Raw genomic sequence first — 20654 nt, 5'->3', positions numbered from 1 at the left:
ATTTTAATTTATTTCAAATTTAATTTGGGCTAAATAAATTATTATTAATTAATTATGGAAAAAAAGGGTCTAGTTGAACCGCATTGGTTGAACCGAATCTAGTGAACCGAACCAGCCACCAATTGGGCTGCCCAGAACCGTCCATATGCTGACCCAAATTAGCATTTTAGCTTACTAAATAAGCTTACAAAGAAGCCCTTGAAGAAATTTCAACCTTGCATTCAAGCCCCTCCAAAAAATGTGGCTTTATGGATTTGCCCCATGCTATTTTTAGCAAAGTTGAATCTCTCAACTTTGCCATGTGTGTGGCTAGCCAAGGGGGGTCTCTGATGGAATTTGTTATTTTTAGCAGCCACAATCAGCTATAAAAGTCAACCCTTGCTGATCATTCAACACATCCCTCACAGTTTCATTTTCTATTCTCCTCTCTCACTTTCTCTCAACTTTTCCTTCCCATTTTCCCTTTTGTTAAAGTGTCGATTTCTTCTCTTGGGAAAGAGGTCCTCATCAGCCATTGTTTAGCAGCAATTAAAGTGTTCATAAGCCACCTTGATAGCCAAGGACAACAGAAAACAAAGAGCAGAGAAATCAGTCAAGCCACGGAGAAACCCCGGATTTGCTTCTTGTTCCTATCTCTTTAAATTTCATTGTTGTTTTGACAAACATGTTTCTGAATATTATGCTATTGAAATAGTTATTTTAATCAATCTAATTCGAATTTAATCCGTGTTGGGTTGATTATATTTTGCTTGCTTGAATTATTGAAATTGTGTTTCTGCTATTATAGGCCTCGGTAAGATGCTTGATTAAGTAAAATCATGCTTAAGTTATTCTTGCAATATTAATTGTTAAATAACTAATGAATTAATTCTTAAATCGTATTAAAATCGTAATTAATTGACACAATACTTAATTAGTGCATGTTTATTCTTCTAAGGTAGCTGAAGTTAATTTAGCATTGTATTTGGCGATACATGTGCCTTGCATAACTTGCAAGATTATTGTGATTAAACTGTTTGAAGGTAGAAATACTCTGTTATCTCACTTGATTATTGTGATTAATCGCTTGGATTGACATTGAAAAATGTTCAAAAGATTGATTAATTTAATAAGTATGTATGAGCAGTAGTTAGCAAATTACCGAGTTGCCGTGAATTTGTTCGTAGCAGTATAAACATAAGTTTAATAATTCCAAGTTAAAGGAATGTAATTAATCCAACACAATTATATCATCTTGATTAAACCTTATTTGAAATCATGTATTAGAACATTTTATTTTTAAATTTTTTTACTTAGTTTTTAACCCTTAGTTTTTAATCATCTTTAAACCAAAATATTTTCCATCACCAAAGTGTTTTAACATTAATTTCCTAAATATTCCTTTTTATAGTCCCTGTGGATACAATAACTTGACATTTACTTTTCACTTTATTACTTGTTGCGATTGTGTACACTTGTACATTTTCGTCGTCCAAAGTTTTTGGCGCCGTTTTCGGGGACTATAAAGCCATTATTTGTGAATCTATTTTTACATTTTGGTTTATTTATTTTCCTGTTTAAATGTTTACTTACTTAATCTTTCTGTGATTATTTCAGGTGTTTATGAGTATTGACCAGATTATCGACTTACTCCCTGTGGACCCTAAAATAGAACAAAGCTTTCAATAGCGAAGAAGACAAGCGAACCAAAGAAGGACCGAAGAGATAAACTTTGAGAATATGAATCAAGGAAATGGAGCAAACCTTGCTCAGAATCATATTCTTATTGTTGATGATAGGGATAGAGCTTTATGACAGTATGTCATGCCAGTATTTAACGATGTTAATCCGGGTATTATGAGACCCAAAATCAAGGCACAACAATTTGAGCTGAAGCCAATTGTAATAGCCCGATTTTCAAAAATGTCAAAAACAGTGGTACAAGATCACCAAATTCAGAAAATAAGCTCGTAAATTTTATTATCAATAATTACGAGCCAAATATGATTTTTAAGAGATTTTTAAATTAGTAATTTGTATTTTATAAAAATTTATTAAGTCAAGAAATTGAGAAAAAGAGGTATCGAGACTTCGATATTATAAACCGAGTCGTAAATATTTTTATAAATATTTACAGAGTGTCAATATGGTAGTGTTAAAGTTTCGTCAGAAAATTTTAATGTTTTGGCAGTTAATTAATTAAAAAGGACTAAATTGAAAAGATGCAAAACTTGCTAAAGTGATTAAATAGCTTAACAATTAAATAAGGAAGGACTAAAAGAGAAAATGGACCAATTTAGGGGCTGAGATGACATACCGTTAAAAAAAATCTAAGATTTTTATGTATTAAGGACAAAATTGGAATTACAATAAAGTTTATGTGGCCAAATTTTATTTTAAGCATTTCAAGACCATTTCTTCTTGAAATTTCGGTGGGAGACAGCCATGGAAGAGGGTTTGGAGCTGGTATTCCATATTTTGGCTTCAAGTAAGTTTAATTCTTGCTTTGTCCTTGAAATTTTTATATTTTTAGAGTTTTACAATTAGGTCCAACTTAGTATTCTACTAGTTTCTCATTTTGTTGAAAGTTTTGGAAGATACTAATGATAAGTTCATATGATTTTTGTTATTTTGTGATGAAATTGAGATGTTAATGAATGTTTAAAGGTGTTTTATTAAAGAATTTTAGATGAAAACATGTTTTAGGGATTAAATTGAAAAATATTGAAATCATGGAGAAATTCTAAAATTCCATGGAATCTATGGGCTGTTATTGATATGTATGAGAAATACTAGGCTTGAATCAAGGATTATATTGCAAGAATTTCATTTTCCAAGCCTAGGGACGAAATTATCATGTATTAAAAGTTTAGAGTCAAATTGGTAATCAATATATTACACTAAACAGTTTTTGGCAGCAGCAGTGGTCTGACTTTGAAAAATCACCAAAAATTGTGGGAATTGAATTAGAGGGTGAATAAAATATAAAATTAAATCTTATTGAGTCTAGTTTCTCGTAGAAGAAACGGTGTAAGTAATGAAATTGTAAATCATGAGATATAATAGATTTTGTGAGACAATGTCAGAATGAATTCGGGTTCCCCTGTTCTTAATTTGGAAAATCATTAAAAATTGTACAAAAATGATTATAAGTTATAATTTATATGATTAGAATCCTTAATGAGTCTATTTTCATAAGAATAAACTGTATTATTTTTAGTGAAGAGTGGTCGGAACTGTCAGACAGCAAAATAGGGGAAACTTTAAAGAATAAACTGTATTATTTGGCAGAACCAAAAATTCTGAAAATTTTATGGTAAGAAGTTATGTGAGTCTAGTTTCAGGTAAAATTAACGGATCTTAATTTGGAGCTCTGTAGCTCCGGATAAAAATAATTTAGTGACTCTAACTCGGATAAACAGCTTTGAATATACATGTGAGTGAATAGTGAAATTATAGCTAATGTTGTTTAAGTGTGTTATACACATTAAGGATGTGGAATGGAGAGGAGGAGGAGGAAAATTGGGAAGTATATGAATGATTTGTGTATAATTGGTCATATGCTTGATTATAATTGATAAACGATGAAATAGAAATAATGCTTATATTTGTGCATTATTGGTTTTGGTTTAAGCTCATGTGTGAAAATAAAGTTTCATAGTATGTGTGTATCGTATATTCGGTATATGATTTGGCATGAAATAATTTCATGAATGGTTTATCATGTGGTTAGTTCCAAAAAGAGTTATGTTTAAATACACTAGCTTGTGACTATGGTTGAATGATATGTTTATATCTTGTGTGATGTGCATAGGAAACAAGTGTGGTAAGATAATGAAATAGTAAGTTCATATGACCGAAATTTAATGATTAAATGTTAATTTCATGAGTTATGTAATGTATGATGAGATATATTTATTGATGAAATGAGAATAAAATAAAAATGCGAAAATTGAATAAATGATCAAATTGAGCGGAACGCCAGATTTGAGTACTTCTGATCAAGTGACAAAATGATAGGTGATAGCTTCGACTACACTTATCTAATCAAGTGACAAGTGGAAAGTGATAAGTGATAGCTTCGGCTACACTTATCTGATCAAGTGACAAGTGGAAAGTGATAAGTGATAGCTTCTGCTATACTTATCTGATCAAGAGACAAAGTGATAAGTGATAGTTTCGGCTACACTTATCTGATCAAGTGACAAGTGAAAAGTGAAAAGTGATAGCTTTAGCTACAGTTATCTGATCAAGAGACAAAGTGATAAGTGGCTACACTTATCTGATCAAGAAACAAAGTGATAAGTGGCTACACTTATCTGATCAGGGACAAGTGATAAGTGATCATACATAAGACCATAGTTATACTATGGCAAAGTGAAAGTGAAGTACTCAATTTTCCGTAACCGTTCCCTAATTTGATTAAGGATGGTAAGTGACAAATGGGCCCAAATGAATTAAAGTAAATGAATAAGTGGTAGTGTATTTATACCAGGATGATGTTGTTATTTAAGCTAAAGTGATATTTTCATTGCAAAATTAAGAATTTCTTAAATGTGTTATTGAATGATATAATCGATAAACATTAAGTTAAATGGTAAATACGTATTAGTGTTAAACTTAGTGACATTGAATTGTACGTGAATTAAATGGAAATTGCTAGTGATATGATCTAAATTGTGAGCATGAGAAATTGCGAATTAAATGAAATGGAAATGAAGCATTGAATTGTATGAGTATGTACCGGGTCTCGTAGGCCCTAATTATTATGATTATAATATTTTGAGGATATATTGTGAAAAGTTATAGAAGCATTCTAATTATTTTGAAAGTTTTAATTTAGTTGAAATTTTATAACTCGGTTAAATACATTTACAAGTGTATGTGTTTTGGTAATGCCTCGTACCCTATTCCGGTGTTGGATACGGGTAAGGGGTGTTACACCAATCATGTTCCAGATGCTTCACACTGTGGGCCAATTTAGTAGAATGCCTAATGAAGATCCTCATCTTCACTTAAGACCATTTATGGAAGTGAGCGATTCTTTCAAGTTAGCCAGAGTACCCGAAGATGCATTACAGCTGAAGTTGTTCCCATATTCGCTAAGGGATAGAGCTCGTGCCTACTTGAAATCATTGCCACCGAACTCTATTTCTATATGGCAAGAGTTAGCCGAGAGATTCCTCATGAAGTATTTCCCGCCAAACAAGAATGCCAAGTTGAGGAATGAGATCACTGCCTTCCAACAAATGGATGATGAGTCCCTGTATGAGGCATAGGAAAGGTACAAAGATTTATTACGAAAGTGCCCTCATAATGGAATCCCACATTTCATTTAACTTGAGACATTTTATAATGGTATCAACGCTCACACGAGGATGGTAGTGGACGCCTCTGCTAATGGTGCTCTCCTTTCTAAGTATTATAATGAGGCTTACGAAATTATTGAGAGGATTGCCAACAATAATTATCAACGGCCAACCAATCAAGCAGCATTAAGAAGATGAGTCACTGGAACACATGAAGTGGACGCTCTCACTTCACTCGCATCTCAGGTACCTTCAATATCCTCAATGATTAAGAATCTTACCACTAATGGGTCTAACAGTTTTGTAGCCGAACCACCTAACCAATTTGAGAATATAGCATGTGTGTATTGTAGGGAAGGACATTTGTTTGAAGAATGTCCATCGAACCCTGAATCCGTACATTACATGGGTAACCAAAACCAAAACTAAGGGAGGCAAGGACTGCAATCCAACTTTTATAACTCATCGTGGCAAAATCACTCGAATTTTTCTGAAGTAACCAAGGGGCTGGAACCAATAACACTTACACCCAACCTAGACCAACTCAGCTGCCTAGTTTCCCCTAACAAGTTCAGAAACCAACCCAAGCGGAACCATCCAATAGCTTAGAGAATCTATTGAAGGTATACATGGCGAAAAATGACGCCACTCTAAAGAATTTGGAGAATCAAGTGGGCCAGCTTGCTACTAAACTTAGGAGCTGACCACAAGGTGCTCTACCTAATGACACGAAGAATTCAAGAAATATGGGGAAGGAACATTGTAAAGCGTTGACATTGAGGAGCAAAAAGACAGTAGAGCCCAACATTGTCGAAGTTGAAAAAGAGCCAGCTGACGCTCAAGATTCAGAAGAAGTTTAACCAAGTGTTGAAATTCCAGTTTCATCAGAACCAGAATTTGCAAAACCACACAAAGTAACCTCAAGACCAGCTAATTCTGATCAACTAACAACGTTGTTAGATGCAAAATTGCCACCAAAGACGAATCAACCAGAATCAGTCCCAATAATGAAACCACCACCACCCTACCCTCAAAGACTTCAGAAACAGAAGCAGAAGATTCAATTCAAGAAGTTCCTTAACATACTCAAGCAACTTCACATCAACATCCCGTTGGTTAAAGCACTTGAGCAAATGCCAAACTACGTCAAGTTCATGAAAGATATCTTATTTGAGAAATGAAGACTTGGAGAATTTGAGACGGTAGCTGTGACGAAGGAATGTAGTGCATATCTTCAAGACAAACTACCCCCAAAATTGAAGGATCCTATATGTTTTACCATACTGTGCAACATTGGAGCAACATATTGTGGTAAGGCATTATGTGACTCAGATGCAAGTATCAACTTGAAGCCTATGTCAATATTTAGAAAGTTGAGGATAGGAGAAGTTAGACCAACTACAGTTATGCTTCAACTAGCAGATTGATCCTTAGCACATCCAGAAGGAAAAATCGAGGATGTATTGGTACGTGTTGATAAGTTTATCTTTCCTATTGACTTTGTAATTTTAGATTTTGAAGCAGACAAATAAGTACCAATCATCCTAGAAAGGTCGTTCCTAGCAACTGGAAGGAACCTTATTGATGTGCAGAAGGGCAAGCTCACTATACGTGTTCAGGATGATCAGGTAACATTTAACGTCTTTAAGTCTATGCGATTTTCTAACACAATGGATGATTGCTCTGTAGTGTCCGATTTAGAGGATTTAATAGTGAAGAAGGGACTCAACTATGTTGAGGACCCACTGGAAAGAATTTTGACATTGGATCCTCCAAATGATGAAGAGGAGGATGAATAGTTAGCTTTGCTAGAAGCTAATCAAAGGGGATTTAATCCGCAATCCCATTTTGAATCTTTAGAGTTATAAAAGAGGGACTATTATCAACCAAAAGTGTCGATCGAGGAGCCACCTAAATTAGAACTCAATGTATTACCTTCTCATTTAAAATACGTTTATTTAGGTGATGATTCTACTCTACCTATGATTGTTTCAGCAGAATTGACCACTAAGCAAGAAGAAAAACTTATCTTAGTTCTGAAACAATTCAAGAAAGCCATCGGATGGACCATAGCCTATATTCGCGGTATTAGTCCATCTCTATGCATGCACAAGATTATCTTGGAAGATGGCAATGGACAACAGAGACTAAACCCTATCATGAAGGACGTAGTAAAAAAAGAGATCATCAAGTGGTTAGATGCGGGTATCATCTATCCCATCTCAGACAGTTCATGGGTAAGCCCAGTCAAGTGCGTGCCAAAAAAAGAGGTATCACGATCGTAGAGAACGAGAAAAATTAGTTGATACCGACTAGAACGGTTACGGGATGGAGAATTGACATCGATTACCGAAAGCAGAACAAGGCGACTAGGAAAGGTTACTTTCCTTTGTCGTTATCGGACCAGATGTTGGATAGACTCGCAGGATGAGATTACTACTATTTTCTCGATGGATAGTCAGGGTATAATCAGATTACAGTAGCACCGGAAGATCAACACACAATGACATTCACCTACCCGCTGGTAGGTTTAAATTTAGATGCATGCCATTTGGTTTATGTAATGCACCTGCTACATTTCAAAGATGTATGATGTCTATTTTTACTGACATGGTTGAGAAATATTTGGAAATTTTTATGGATGATTTTTCAGTATTTGGAGATACTTACGATGATTGCTTATCCAATCTAATTAAGGTACTAAGGCGATACGAAAAAACGAATCTCGTACTCAACTGGGAAAAGTTCCATTTTATGGTACGAGAAGGAGTTGTTCTAAGGCATCAGATAACGAGACATGGGATCAAGGTAGACGTTATTGAGAAACGTCTACCTCCAACATCTGTAAAGGGTGTAAGGAGCTTTTTGGGCCACTCCGATTTTTATCGAAAATTTATCAAGGACTTTTCCAAAGTTGATAAACCCTTATACAAATTATTGGAGAAGGACTCTATATTCAATTTTGATGAGGAAAACTTAAAAGCCTTCAATGATTTGAAGAGTCGATTAGTCACGGCACCCATAATCATCACACCAGACTGGGATTTGCCATTCGAATTGATGTGTGACGCAAGTGACTTTGCAATTGGAGCTGTCTTGGGCCAGCGAAGGAACAAAGTTTTTCATCCCATCTACTATGCAAGTCAAACCCTAACAGGAGCTCAACTGAATTATATGGTAACAGAAAAAAAAGTTACTTGCTATTGTGTTTGCTTTCGACGAGTTTTGGTCTTAGCTGGTACGTACCAAAGTGACTGTCTATATGGACCAATCGTTAATTAAGTATTTACTTGTGAAAAAAGAAGCTAAGCTGAGGCTGATCCGATGGGTACTTCTACTTTAAGAGTTCGATCTAGAAATTCAAGATCGAAAGAGAGTCAAAAATCAAGTAGCAGATCACTTGTCCAGATTGGAGCCACAAGAAGGGAATTCTCTTCTTATACCAATTTAAGAGACGTTTCCAGACAAACATATCCTGACTGTAAATCATGTCCAAAATACCCCTTGGTTCGATGATATTGCTAACTATTTAGCTTGTGGTTTGATGCCAATTGATAAGACGTATCAATAAAGGAAAAAGTTTCTTCATGATGTGAAGTACTATTTCTGGGAAGAGCCATATGTGTTTAAAAATTATGCAGATCAGATGATCAGGAGATGCGTGGTAGAAGATGAAATACCGAAGATTTTATACCACTGTCACTCATCTCCAAGTGGGGGACACTTTGGAGGTACACGTATAGTGGCCAAAGTATTGCAAGCCAGATTCTTTTGGCCAACACTATTCAAGGATGCATATGCTTACATGAAGAGCTATGATCGATGTCAAAGGGTTGGAAATGTCACCAACAGAAATGAGATGCCTCGAACAAACATCATTGAGGTAGAGTTGTTCGATGTATGGAGTATTGACTTTCTTAGTCCTTTTCCTCCGTCTTGCAGTCACAAGTACATACTAGTAGCAGTAGACTATGTGTCTAAGAGGGTCGAGGCTGAGGCATATCCGACAAACGATGCTAAGGTTGTGATGAAGTTTCTGCAGAAGCATGTGTTCACAAGGTTTGGAACCCCAAGAGCTATAATTAGTGATGAAGGATCCCACTTTGTGAACAAGTGGTTAAAGTGGTTATTAGACAAGCACAAAGTGAAACATAAGGTTGCAACAGCTTACCATCTGCAGACAAATGGGCAAACTGAACTGGCAAATAAGGAGATCAAAGGCATACTTGAGAAGGCTGTCTGCCCGAACTGACTAGATTGGTTCACAAGATTAGATGATGCTTTATGGGCTTACAGAACAGCATACAAGACACCGTTAGGAATGTCGCCCTATAGGTTGGTCTTTGGGAAAGCCTGCCATCTACCATTGGAGTTAGAGCACAAAGCTTACTGGGCTATTCAACAGCTTAATTTGGATCCTCAACTCGCGAAAGAGAATGGATGTTCCAACTCAATGAGTTAAAAGAGTTCCGAATGTTCTCATATGAAAATGCCAAATTACTTAAAGAAAGACTCAATAAATGGCATGACAACCACATTCGAGTTCGAGAATTTGAAGTAGGTCAGCAAATCTTGTTGTTCAATTCCAGATTGAAGTTCTTTCCAGGTAAGCTAAAATCACGTTGCTCCGGTCCATTTACGATTCACCAAGTCTATCCATACGGAGTTGTTGAACTCCAAGGTAAGGAAGGTAATTTTCGAGTTAATGCTCAGCGCCTGAAACATTATTAGGGAGATAAAATTGAATGGGATAAAATCTCATTCATTTTATCGGATACTTAAGTTTTCATTTTTCTTTTTGAATAAATGATTTAGGGTATATTTTGGGGTAAAGTGTGTTTAAATAAATTCTGTCTAGGAGATTGGAACTTAAGCGGGACTGTTTCTGACCCCTCCAATCTTTCCTGAGAATTTATTTTGACATAATTTTTCAAGAAATTATCCCCTAAATGGAAAAATAAATTTTTAGTTTCAAATAAAAGGGTCAATTTTGATCCAAGTTTTAATTTGCAACTCAATTTTAAATTTTCATTAAGTCTACGGACTTAATTCAATTATTTTTAAAATTTAGTTGCTCTTTTCGTAAATAAAAAAAACTAGGTGCCTTTCTTTGTGAATATTTTCAAAAAGCATCTAGAATAAATATCTTTAATATTATTAATAATTTGATAAACTTTAATATATAATTATATTATTTATAATTTTATATTAATTTTTATCAACTTAGCTTAGAATTAGGATTAATTAGGAATTTTTTATTTTTGCACAATAAAATAAGAGATAGGAATCAAAAGTAAATATGGACAAGTAGTAAAGTCTAAAGTGTGGCAATAGGTATATATATGTCTAGGATTGGATCTAGGAAGAGCTTGGTACTTAAGCAGTCAAATTGACTCGCCTCCTCTTTTTTGGAATCCTACCTGGTGTATAGTATCTATTCACTTTAAACAATGAGGGCATTGTTCATTTTAAGTTGGGGGGACCAAAAATTGAAATTATTTCCACTCAAAATAAAATTTTTCTTTTAATTATGAATATGATATATTTTTGTTCAATAAATTTGAATCTTGTTAAGTATGCTAAATTTAAGTATGAATAAATTTTGATTATTTCAATCAATTGTTATGTTAGCTTAATAATGACATGAAATGTATTTCTAATAAAACATGCAAATCATACCATAAAATTTTAGTTCTTTACGAAAGTTAGGCATGCATGAAAGTTTAAGTCTTTAGAATTGACTTAGTAGTTTCTTGAGGCGAAATCCTAGGAAGCATGGAACGTTGAGAATGATTTAGGCAACTGTTGTTTGGACCGTTTGAGCCTTTCAAGCCAACCATGATAAAATTTTTATCCTTTGAAGCCCAACTTTGAGCCTTTATGGCCTAATTTTATTTGAACCCTTACAAAGTTAGCCATCACTTTTCTTAATTATCTTAAAAATGTCTCAAACACTAGACTCAGTACTATTCAGAGTATTCTTTGAAAATAAGTTTGGGGGAGTTGCAAAGAAGTATGAAATGCTCTAAAAATTGTAGTACATGCAGTAAAATACTCGAAAAAAACATATGTACTTGAAGTAAATTGCACTAAAGAGTATGTGAAAAGGAAAGAAAGTTGATGTATTAAAGGTAATTATTTCGAAAGGTCTGATACAAACTGAGTCTAGGGTTTTTTTTAAATATAAAATTATCTATCTTTTACCTACCCCTAAGCCCAGCCACGTTACAACCTTGTTAAAGACCTATTGATTCAAAGTTCCAATGTTACCTACATTAGTGGAGAGAAATTGCTCTGTTCAACATATAAAGACATCAGTTAAGCTTAATGATTGCAGTTTAATTTTGAATAAGGGATTAAAATCAAATTGGTAGGGATTAACATGTCTTTATTAAGAAACATTTAGTCTAATTTTTCTATTTTAGTGATTGTTGAGATTAATTTGAACGATATACATACTTGAGTAGCATAATTATCAAATTTCTTGTTTTTGAGCATAAGTATATTGATTTCATGATTTTGGGAAGAATGTTGTTCTGAAGGAGTTTTTCAGAAAGTGTTTTCGAGAAAATTCTTTTCAAATTTGTGCATTACTCGAGACAAGCAATGAATTAAGTTTGGGGTGTAGAAACACGAAAAATTATGTGTTTTTACATGCCATTTTTAACTTAAAATCATGCTATTTCGGTTAAATTCTTGTCGAAAAATAATTAAATATTATAAAATAATTAAATTATGTTAAAAATATGAACATGATGAATTTTAATTAATTTTATATTTAATTTTGATTAATTTATTTTTGACAGATTCGCACAAAAGGCAAAAATTGGCTCGACAGACAATGATCGAAGAATAAAACTGAGAAGCAATTTGAAGCATCGAGGCAATTTTATTTCCAGCCTAAGATGGTCTAAAAATGTGTGTTAATTCATAATATAATTAATTTTAATTTATTCCCAATTTAATTTGGGCTAAATAAATTATTATTAATTAATTATGGAAAAAAAGGGTCTAGTTGAACCGCATTGGTTGAACTAAATCTAGTGAACCGAACCAGCCACCAATTGGGCTGCCCAGAACTGTCCATATGCTGACCCAAATCAGCATTTTAGCTGACTAAATAAACTTGCAAAGAAGCCCTTGAAGAACTTTCAACCTTGCATTCAAACCCCTCCAAAAAATGTGGCTTTATGGATTTTCCCTAGGCTATTTTTAGCAAAGTTGTTGAATCTCTCAACTTTGCCATGTGTGTGGCCAGCCAAGGGGGGTCTCTTTGGCAACTGAAACTTTATATTTTTAGCAGCCACAATCAGCTATAAAAGCCACCCTTTGCTGATCATTCAACACATCCCTCACACTCCCATTCTCTCTTCTCCTCTCTCACTTTCTCTTAACTTTTCCTTCCCATTTTCCCTTTTGTTCAAGTGCCGATTTCTTCTCTTGGGAAAGAGGTCCTCATCAGCCATTGTTGAGAAGCAATTAAGGTGTTCATAATCCACCTTGATAGTCGAGGACAACGGAGAACGAAGAACGGAGAAATCAATCAAGCCACGGAGAAACACCAGATTTGCTTCTTGTTCCCTATCTCTTTAAATTTCGTTGTTGTTTTGACAAACATGTTTATGAATTTTTATGCTATTGAAATGGTTATTTTAATCAATATAGTTTGAATTTAATCCGTGTTGGGTTGATTATATTTTGCCCACTTGAATTATTGAAATTGTGTTTCTGCTGTTATAGGCCTCGGTAAGATGCTTGATTAAGTAAAATCATGCTTAAGTTATTCTTGCAATATTAATTTTTAAATAACTAATGAATTAATTATTAAACCATATTTAAATTGAAATTAATCGACAGAATACTTAATCAGTGCATGTTTATTCTTCTAAGGTAGCTAAAGTTTAGCATTGTATTTGGCAATACATATGCCCTGCATAACTTGCAAGATTATTGCGATTAAACTATTTGAAGGTAGAAATACTCTGTTACCTCACTTGATCTTTTATATGCTTGTAAAGATGGATTAATCACTTGGATTGACATTGAAAAATGTTCAAGAGATTGATTAATTTAATAAGTATGTATGAGCAGTATTTTGCAAATTACCGAGTTGCCGTGAATTTGTTCGTAGCAGTATAAACATAAGTTTAATAATTCTAAGTTAAAGGAATGTAATTAATCCAACACAATTATATCATCTTGATTAAACCTGATTTGAAATCGTGCATGAGAACCATTTTATTTTTAAATGTTTTTTACTTAGTTTTTAACCCTTTGTTTTTAATCATCTTTAAACCAAAATATTTTCCATCACCAAAGTATTTTAACATTAATTTCATAAATATTCCTTTTTACAGTCCTTGTGGGTACGATAACTCGACATTTTCTTGTCACTTTATTACTTGTTGCGATTGTGTACACTTTCACATTTTCGTCGTTTCAGTCGCCCTAAGATAGGCTCACAAACTTGGGTCGGTGAGCCTTGACATAACTTGCCCCGACATAATTACTCTAGAAGGCGTTCTTGAAATAATCCCAGTTGATATGTTCAGGCTAAGCACCCTGCTCAACCGTAAGCCACCACTGATAAGCCTTATCCCAAAGTATGGATACCACACCCCTCAATTTCTGAGTGGGACTTCAATCAAGACCAGTGATGATATGCTCGATAGCCTCGAGCCAATATGAACAAAAGTAAGAGTGACTCCTATGAAGCCCCTGAACAATTCAGCCCCATTCAATCGGAGTCATTCAGTAACCAACCCCTTAGCCTCTAGATCCAGAATGGGTCCCTATGACCCTCTCTAGTGCTCGAATCATGGCCTGGGACAGTGCATTGTCCCAGCCGTCGGAGTCTGAGACTCCATCTTAACAATGGGAGTACCAACTATTTGCTAGTCTCCAGGTTAGGCATATTACCCATAGAGGATGATTCTGCTCGAGCTCTTCCTCGGTGTCCTCGACGCCCACGAATTCCACGTCCACGACTACCCCGCAAACTCATTTTTCTAATCTAGCTACAATGTCAAAATGCACAGATCATTTCAGACATCCAACATGATAATTTCACTAATTCACATCAACACATTTAACCAGATAACAGTTCATGTAATACAATCATTATAACATAACATAAATACTTACAGGCTCGGCGTCAGAGGCTCGATCATTTACTATTATTTCAGTTTTCATATTGAATCAAACATCATGTTCTCATGTAACCACTTTTTATCACACATTATGAGCCCAAAAATAGTCTAAGTGTTGACTAACTTGACTCTGATACCATTAAATGTAACACCCTAAATCTGACCTAGATATCCAGACCAAGTCTAGAGAGTTACATTAATGATACTAAAAACATCACATTTATAATACAGTCAAAATGAACCATTCATCACATAATACCCAACACAGCAATTAACTAAGTATATAATCTTTCCAAACATCATAATATTATAGAATACCGAAATTCCTAATAATAGTATTTAAAAGAAAGATAAAAACTTAACTAAGCTTTCGCGGCGCCGACCCGTTCAAGTCTGAGAACCATCTGAAATCTAATCAATAACAAATTGAGTTGTGAACTCAGTGCGTAAATGAAGTTTGTTCAATTAAAACACATTTATAAAATAGTTTTCGATTCAAAGATTCGGTTTGGTAACAGAAGCAATTTCAGTTCAAATTCAGGACAGATTAGTTACATATGTAGAAGCAATTTCAATTTCATATACAAAACAGATCAAATTCAGATGTAGATATTCCTAACCCCTTTCTGCTACATACCATCTTTGGCCATCCCAACACACCATTAAAGGCGTTCAATGCCCAACCAACCCTACACACCATAGAGTGTCTGTCTGACATGTTTACAGAGACACAGCTTAGCTACTAGATCAAAATACGACAAAGCGCTAAAATCAGATTTATACGCATTATGGCTTAGCAACTAATTAAAAGCAGATAACTTCCTACTTCACAATATCCCAGCCCATGTAAAAGAAGAGTACAAATATCCACAATATGTATTCAGTCATTCTAAATTGTTTCACAAGTAGATAATACAGTTCGATATCAGAACAAGTATTACAGTACACATACAGTTATGCTATCCATACGTCAGTTACAGCATATCAGAGAGTTCTCACACAATTAAATTCAAATCATCCATACATTGAGGAAGTTAATATCAGTGTTAGGCCACACTCACGACCTTAAAAATAGGTTTCAGGCCTCATTTATATGCCACACGGCCTGGGCACACGCCTCTGTCCTCTGCTCGTATGACTCTAAAGCATAAACAGTGAGTTACACGGCCTAGACACACGCCAGTATGCCTTGACTTTGTGGCTCTAAATCAATGAACAGTGAGTTACACGGCCACCCTCACGGCCTGGCACACGCATCGAATGTCACATTTTTCAACATCTGAAATTTACAGAATTTAAGGTTTTCGGTACACACCTAAAGGGATTTTGAAGCGATAATAGCATGGAGAGTCTTCGAAGCCTAAAATAATCATATAATCATTCAATCAATCAATTTCAATGACAACGAAGTAAAATTACACACAGAAACTTATGTTGAAAACTTTGGCATGTAAACCTTCAACAGAAACGACACTTACCGAAAGATTAACTGAAGTTACTCGGATTGTCCTGTCGAGACTCGTTACTTCCAACTCCTATTCCTAAAATAAGGAAACAACATCGCTTAATAATGAGAATTCATCCATTATCACAACTATCAACCATTCCACACTATTGTTTCTTAGAACTTTAACAAATTAACATAATTAACATCACAGAGGACTTAGTTACCCAACCAATGCAACAAATCAGAATGAGAAGTTTAATAATCAACATGGTACGTTCAAACGATGTAAAAATAAAGCAAAAAAGGAGAAAAAGAAAAAGAAAACAAAGGAAAAAGAAAACAAAAAGAAAAAAGAAATGATGAAATGATGAAAAGAAAAAGAGAACGTTTTTCAAAAAAGCCTTTGTCTTAACCATTAGCGTATTTCTGACAACAAGCAAAATTTTTCCTAATGCACACAATGGGACTTGAACTTAGGACCAGAAAGAATACAAATGCTTAACCAGTGAACCAGCAGGTTCATTCTTGACACAGATTTACACAGAATTGCACTTAACTATGTAACATATGGATAGTGGTTTTTTTTAAAATAATAAAACTTTTAACGATGCAACTCGAACTCCAGACCTTAAACACAATAGCAGAACATAGAGCCACAGATACAAAAATTAATTACTGCAGATTCTCACAATTAAATTCTCAAAATTTTGCAATGTTACAAATACGTTTGTCTGAGTACCCACTTTCTGGTGACAAGCATCCGCGAAGATTTCAGTCTTCTTGGTTTTGTAAATTTCCTTGGTTGGAGAATTCCCCTACTAAAGATGCAACATATTATTTCTCATGCTATCTTTTCTCAAAACAAATTGTTCGTCATGGAACAGATGCATTCATTATTTAAGGTTTTAATAATTGAAAAAAATATAATGATGGAAAAAGGTGTGCTTTCTTGAATCATGTTGGCCAAGATCCATGCTCTCCACATAATAATGATGAGAAAATTTGTCACAATTTTTTAAATCAATCTCAACACATTAACAATGTTATCAATGCACAAAGTTTAAGAGTCAAGACTTCAATTCATATTTTTCGCTGGTTAACTTTGCAATGATGTGCTTTTAGAGGTCATGATAAAACCTCTAATTCAAGAAATTGAGGTAATTTTCTTGAATTGATTACATTGTTAGCTTTCTATATTGATAAAGTTTCCAAATTTGTTTTGGACAATGCTCCAAGAAATGCTAAATATACTTCTCATATGATCCAAAAAGAGATGTTACATATTCTTGCAAATAAAATGCATCATAAGATTCGTGAAGAAATTGTAGATTCTAAATTTTATATCATTATTGATGAGGCACGTGATAAATCTAAAACAATGCAAATGGTTATTATTTTGAGATATGTTTATGAGAAAGGATTTATAAAATAGAGTTTCTTTGATCTTGTACATGTTCTTTTTCGGCATTGTCTTGATGTTCAAAATACCTGAGGTCATGGATATGATGGTTCTAGCAACATGCGGGGTGAATGGAATGGTTTGCAAGCACTTCTTTTAAATGATTGTCCCTATGCATATTATGTTTATTGCTTGGCTCATCAACTACAGTTGGCATTAGTTGCTACTTCTCGAGAGGTAATTCATATTCATAATTTTTTCTATGATTTGAATTTCATTGTTAATATAATAAGTGCCTCTTGTAAATGTCATGATCAATTACAAGCTACCCAAGCAATTAAAATTACAAATATGTTAGAAATTGATGAACTTGAAACTGGTAAAGGACTTAACCAACTTGGCATTGTGAAACAGCTAGAGAAACCCGTTGGAGCTCTCATTTTAGTTCTGTTTGTATCTTGATAAGGATGTTTGATGCTACTTGTTCTGTTATAGAAAATATTATTGTAAGTGGTTCTAATTATTCTATCCGTGGGGATGTAATTGCAACATATAAGAAGATTACATCTTTTGATTTTGTTTTTATCTTACATCTAGTGAAAGAGATAATGGGTATTCTTTGTCAACATCTACAAAAAAAATCCCAAGATATAGTAAATGTTATGTACTTAGTCTCAAGCACCAAAACTTTTATACAAAAGTTGAGAGAAGATGGTTGGGACGATTTGTTGGAAGTTGTTAAAGCGTTTTGTGAAAAGCACAATATTGAGGTTCTTGATATGGATTTTCCATATGTGGTAAAACGTTGTTGTCACCAACATGTTGATTTCAATATGGAGCACCATTATCAAGTTGAGATATTCAATGCTGCTATAGATTCTCAACTTCTTAAGCTAAATAGTAGATTTAATGACGGACAGTTGATCTTCTTACACTTAGCTCCGCTTTGGATCCGAAGGATGCTTATAAATCCTTCAATATGGATGATATTTGTTGTATTATGGAAAAATATTATCCTCTTGATTTCATTGAGGAAGAGAAAGTAATCTTAAAGTATCAACTGCAGCATTATAAGCAAAATGTTCCAAATCATCCGAAACTGCAGAGTTTGTCTAGAATTTTTTATATTTGTCAAGGATTAGCAGAGACACAGATCTCAAAGGTATATTTTCTTATTGATAGATTAATTTTTCTTCTGTTGACTCTTCCTATTTCAACTGCACCTATAGAAAGAGCATTTTCGACAATGAAAATTGTCAAAACAAGGCTTCGCAACAAAATAAAGGATGAGCTTCTTAAAGATAATCTTGTTGTTTATATTGAGAGAGAGATTGCTGAAAATTTTGATTCAGACTCTATATTTACTGATTTTATTTCCTTGAAAGAACGTCGTGCACAATTTTAAGTAATGATATGTTATTTCCTCTTAATTATTGGAATAGTGCTTTTTTTAATATATTTTTTATATGTTTAAATCAATTGTCATGTTGGAATATTTCTTCTTTTTAATTGATTGTTTATATTTTTAAATCAACTGTTACATAGCACTTCTAATTTTAGCTTGGCCTCCCCAAGTTTAATATCCTATCTCCGCTCTTGACTCTAAGTAAGTGTTGGTTTCAATTTTTTTATAGAGATAGTGTGTTGTTGGTTTTCGGTATAGAGTTAGAGGTTTATGTTGATGGTTTGAGTCGAAATTGGTTTTCATGAATATCATTTTTGGTTTTCAATAGGAGAAGAGGGTGGTGCGTACGATGTCTTACTAATGACTTAGGCACTATTTTAGGCTGCCACTTTGCAATGGTAAGTGATTAATGTTTCTGGTTTAAGGGTTGTTTCATTTGGTTAGGCTTTAGCATGGTAGTTGCATTTGATTTGTGACTTGGTTTTAAGTGTATGATTGATAAGTTTCACTTTCTGGGATGTTAATTTAGGTATTGGAATTTTCATGGATGAGTTTTCTTTAGAAATTGATCAAGTATGTAACGAAAAACCCGAAAAGTAGCAAATGGCATAAAGCTGAAAAGCATTGTCAATGTCACATGGCTGTGTGCCAGGCAGTGTGGGCCACACGATCGTATGGTAGGTCATGTGACAGCTTGTGTGGGTCACGCAGCCGTGTGGCAGCTCGTATAGGTCACACGGTCGTGTGGTAAGTCGTGTGGGTCACACGATCGTGTGGTAGGCCATATGGTAAACTGTGTGAGCCACACGATCGTGTTGTAGCTTGTGTGGGCCACACAGTCATGTGGTAGGCCATGTGGTAGCCCGTGTGGGTCACGCAGGAGTGTGTGAAGCCATTCGTCAAGTCGTATGGACCAGACGGGCTTGTGGGCCCATTTTCTGAACATTTCCACCTAAGACCGTTTGGCTCCAAAATTCATAATTACACTTCCCGTGATATCTATGGATATGTGTCCGTATGCAATATAGGTAAGGTATCTAAAAAATACATGTACGTTCTGTGTTCTAATAACTCTGAAAGCATGATTACGTAAGGAAAGCATGCATGACATCTGTTTATGGGATATATGTGTTAGTTTATTTGTGCATGTGCATCGGGGTTGGTTTGATATGTGATGGAGGAAGTGTATTCTCGCAATATTACTGCAATTTTGGCGGTTAAACTAATATATATATCTGGTAGCTCAGCTACACCTTATCTGAGTGGCATACCACCATGACCCGGTGTGATTGGATGGATGGACTCTTATAGTCCTAATTAGTGTGATTGGTTGGACGGAGTTGGTGTGTAGTGGATGGGGGTAGGATCTGTGACTGCATTTGTATCAGAATCAGTGTCTACATCTGTATCTAAATCTGCGCCTACATCCACGTCTAAATCTAAATATGCATCCGTATCTGAATATGAAAATGCTTTTGATTTTGAATTTGGTTATACAAATACATATTGCGATATACGAATATCGATAGCATGTGAAAGATCATGCGAGCCTATTATTCGAGCCCGTAGGACCAATATGGAAATGTAATGAATCAATGAATTCAATTCAATATTCAAATAATGAAATAAAATAGTGATTGAAATTAAATTGAACTTGGATATATTATTGATAAATAGATGGGATATTATATGATATTGATATTAAATTGAATAAATGTTGATTTATTACGTGAACGACATTGAAATGTTAATATAAGTGAATTGGAATGTTATATGCTTGAATTACTATATGATGCGATATATGTTGATACTCGCCTTGTTGATCTGTGGTTACCATATTTAGGCAAACTTGTCAAGCTAGTCGCTCATAGTAGTAAATTGTAAATTGAGAAAAGTTTTTTTTAATGCCTATGAACTTACTAAGCATTTGATATGCTAACCCCATTATTTCTCCTTTCCCTTTGTA

The 20654-nt window shown here is 34.4% G+C and overlaps 1 non-coding gene across 1 annotated transcript; it reads right to left on the bottom strand.

The window, feature by feature from the left end:
* Window positions 1-5195: 5195 nt before the first annotated feature.
* Window positions 5196-5302, bottom strand: LOC121218768 (small nucleolar RNA R71). The gene has a single exon (XR_005915245.1). It is a non-coding gene; the product is annotated as a small nucleolar RNA R71 (small nucleolar RNA).
* Window positions 5303-20654: the final 15352 nt, after the last annotated feature.

Source organism: Gossypium hirsutum, chromosome D06 (genome assembly GCF_007990345.1).
Source record: "Gossypium hirsutum isolate 1008001.06 chromosome D06, Gossypium_hirsutum_v2.1, whole genome shotgun sequence".
NCBI lineage: Eukaryota > Viridiplantae > Streptophyta > Magnoliopsida > Malvales > Malvaceae > Gossypium > Gossypium hirsutum.
Note: the sequence above shows the minus strand (reverse complement) of the source record. Positions and strands in the feature narration are given on the sequence as shown.